Source organism: Mus caroli, chromosome 15 (assembly GCF_900094665.2).
Source record: "Mus caroli chromosome 15, CAROLI_EIJ_v1.1, whole genome shotgun sequence".
Taxonomy (NCBI): Eukaryota; Metazoa; Chordata; class Mammalia; order Rodentia; family Muridae; genus Mus; species Mus caroli.
The window spans coordinates 8,481,047-8,484,818 of NC_034584.1; the positions used below are offsets into that span (position 1 = coordinate 8,481,047).

The window sequence follows — 3,772 nt, forward strand, 5'->3', positions numbered from 1 at the left end:
GGGGCACAAATTTTCTGAAGACAGGCAGGGTATGGCAGCACACACACCCTTTCACTCCAGCAGAGGCAGACAGATCTCTGAGTTCAAAGCCAGCCTGGTCTACAGAGTGAGTTCCAGGACAGCCAGGGCTACACAGAGACTCTGTTTCCAAAATAAAAATAAAAGTAAACAAAATAAAATTTTTCTGAAGATCATTTAACAGTTATCACAGCAGCACATAATTCGAGCATATCACGAGGACAGGGACCATAAATTCATATGCTATAGGGGCTAAGCAGGCAATGTAAATATATAAACCCAGTCTATTTTTAAAAACAAAGAAAAAAGGAGTCAAGAGTAAGAAGTTCCCGCTCTATTCAGGAGGAGAGCAAAAGCCAGGGACACTCACTCGTCTCTAGGCCACTTTTGAGTATAGAAACAAGGGCTGAACAGGCTCAAGTCTAATTTGTGATCCTAAAGGTCCAGTTTTGTGTGCATAAGCATGACGGTTTTAAAATATGATCAGTTAATTTAAAAGCAAAAAACAAAAACAAAAAAAAGGAAAAAAAGAAAAACAAATAAACAACAGCAACCCAGACAAACTACATCTGTAGCGAATATTGGGCCTGCAGGCTCCCATTAAATGGCCTTTGCTATGTAATCTCTGCATGAGGCTCGGTGCTTCTCGGTTTAATTTTAAAATAAAGTCCATGTGGTTTCTGAAGAAGCCGCTAAATGTCTCTGGGATGGCTCACAAAACAGAAGGCTGAAAAGACTCTAGGAGAGCAGGTGTCACGTGGTGCCAGGTAAGACTGGGTGTGGAGAGGTAGGGGATGGCTCAGCTGGCTACACGCTTGCCACGCAGGTGTGATGACCTCAAGCTCCACACTTACATTAAAATGCCAGGTGTATGTCAGGGGTCAACAGCACTTGTGATTTTTGCAGAGGACACAAGTTTGGTTCCCAGCACCCATATGGGATGGCTCACACCTCCCGGCAATGTTAGCGCCAAGGAATGTGCTGTCTTCTTCCGGCTTCTGTGTGTACCTCCATGTGTGTCACACACCCCTTTTAAATCCTAACGATGATTTTTAAAAACAAAACCAAAAACCTTTAACTCAAATCACAGAAAGTACCAACCCTGATCCTACTCTTTATCCATGTAAGACCTAGCATCTTCTGTGGTTCTGAGACAAAATGGAAAGTAGGGAGAGGAGCGGAGGGACATGGGGCTGTGTTCGTAGGAGAAGTGGATAGATCCTAGGCACAGACCAGAATGGAAAGCACATTATAGGGCTAGCCTGTACTGCTCCTGCCATTTGTACCAGTAAAGCCCTGGCCAAATCTCAGTATCAAATGAGAACTACTCCTCAGTACCCCCACTTGCCAATCCGAAGCCTCCTGGGGCCCTCAGTGTAAACGGACAATGGGTACACATACGCCCTGCACACCCCTGATATGCTTTGAGAATCACGTGTCTGAAATCTCTTCAAACAGGAAAGCAGGAACTCAGCCAGATCACTGTGACAGAATTCATTTTACTGGGCTTCACCCCCGACCCCAGGACCAATCCTCTGCTCTTCCCTTTCTTTTTGTTCTTCTACCCGCTGGTCCTCCTGAGCAACAGCCGCCTCCTCACGATCATCCACCAGGACTCATACCTTCACACGCCACCTACGTACTTTTTCATTGGTGTTCTCTCCATATGTGTCTCAGATGCTGGCACATATCCTCAGCAGGAAGAGAGCCATCTCTTTTACAAGATGTGTGGCCCACATGTACATCTTCCTCCTCTTTGGGGTCACTGAATCCTGGCTTCTCTCCATCATGTCTGTGGACAGGTATGTAGCTATCTGCCACCCGCTAAGGTACAAGGTCATCATGAGCCAAGGGATGTGTCTCCTAATGGTGGGTATCTGTGCCACCTATGGTGTGGTGGGTGGCCTGTGGTGTACCTTCTTTGCTATGCGACTGCCCTATTGTGGTTCTAATGAAATTGATCACTACTTCTGTGAGGTCCCTGCAGTTCTGAAGTTGGCCTGTGCAGACACATCCCTCAGTGACTTCGTGGACTTCATCATAGGCTTCAATGTCATCATGGTCCCTCTCTCCCTCATTGCCATTGTCTATGCCAACATCTCCACTGTCATCATGAAGATCCGCTCAACCCAGAGGAGGAACAAGGCCACCTTCTTCACCTGCGCCTCCCACATCACTGTGGTCACCATGTTTGCCATCTCATGCAGCATTGTGCACATGAGTCCTGGCTCCGGCTCCTTATCAAACAGTGGCAAGAAAATGGCCTTTTCTATAACATTGCTACAGCCTTCCTTACCCTGTCATCTACAGTCTAAGGAACAAGGACGTGAAAAAATGCTTTCTTTAAACTGGTGGGAAGGAGTGGGGCTCCAAAGTGCAGCTTTAAAACTGTACATTGGACTTACAGTCACCGTCTTCCCAGGGACTTTTCCATGAGATATGCAAGATCCAGATACCATAAAGACAGCTCTTTACACTTTCCCAGGTTGTGGAAGAGGAGTGCACTCAAACATTGAGTGACGCTGTCTGAAGCGATTATGAGGGAAAGGGGTTCGGTGGTCAAGAACCTGGAATTTACTGCCAGACAGATCAGGGCTAGAGAATCAGTGTTGGAGTTTGAATGTGAACTGCCCCTCAGAGGCTTATGTGTTTAAATACTTTGTCCCCTGCTGGCAACCATGTTTAGGAACGTTGTGGAACCTTTAGGAGATGAAGGCAGGCTAGAGAAACTCAGTCACTGGTTTTTATAACATGGTCCCATGTCCTGCCACACCAAGATGTCAGGAGATTTGGGAAGGCCCAGCTGCACACATGCCTGAATAGAGCTGCCTGACACATGTCTTCTGCGCCTTGGTGGCCTGTGTCCCTTCACACCGTAAGTCCTAACAAACTCCTTCTCCCTCAAGTTGCCTCTTGTCAAATATTTGGTCACAGTAACAAGAGAAGTGATTAATAATGTTTTACCAGTTACTAAGTATGCAAATTTTGCAAGTCACTTAACTACTGTGAGTTTTCTAACTCTTCCTCGCAGGGAAGGTACAATGATTACATGAGATTATATATGAAAATGCCTACTACAGAGCCTGACATATTTTAGTTTCTTTAAGCAAGTATTGCTATTTTTAAAACACTTCTTTTTAAATACTTATTTTATTCATGTCAGGATGTTTTGCCTGCGTGTATGTCTGTGCACCACATTTATACAATGCCCATAGAGGCCAGAAGAGGACATCAGATTCCCCCTGAAACTGGAGTTACAGATGGTTGAGAGTCACCAATGTAGGTACAGGGAATCAAACCCAAGTCCTCTACAAGAGCAGCTAGTGAGTGCTCTTAACTACTGAGCCATCTCCCCAGCCCCATAGATTTAATTCTTTATATTCATTATTGAGCAATGGCCCATTATGCATCAGTGAGCTGTGATACTCTTGGGTTCTGTAAGTGGCTGGAAAGAATAAAGGGAAAACAGGGGGAAATGTCTGAGCAGACAGACACTCAGAAGCCTGAACTCTAGCCCTACAGCCCACATGGTGCAAGAAAGAACTGACCCCTACTGACCCTACGCACGTGTGTCTGTTTGTCTATTGGTGTGTGTGTGTGTGTGTGTGTGTGTGTGTGTAGTAAAATAAAATAAACTTTTAGATAATGAACACTTCAGAAAATTGGCATCAGATAATTCTGATTGATTGATATTTTTGAGGAAGAGTCTCATTCTTTGCTAAAATTTGTTCTTTTTTTTTCTTTTTTTTTTTAC

At 44.8% G+C, this 3,772-nt stretch overlaps 1 pseudogene; it reads left to right on the forward strand.

The window, feature by feature from the left end:
• The first annotated feature begins 1,405 nt into the window (after positions 1-1,405).
• On the forward strand, positions 1,406-2,534 carry LOC110310743 (annotated as a pseudogene).
• The last annotated feature ends 1,238 nt before the right edge of the window (positions 2,535-3,772 follow it).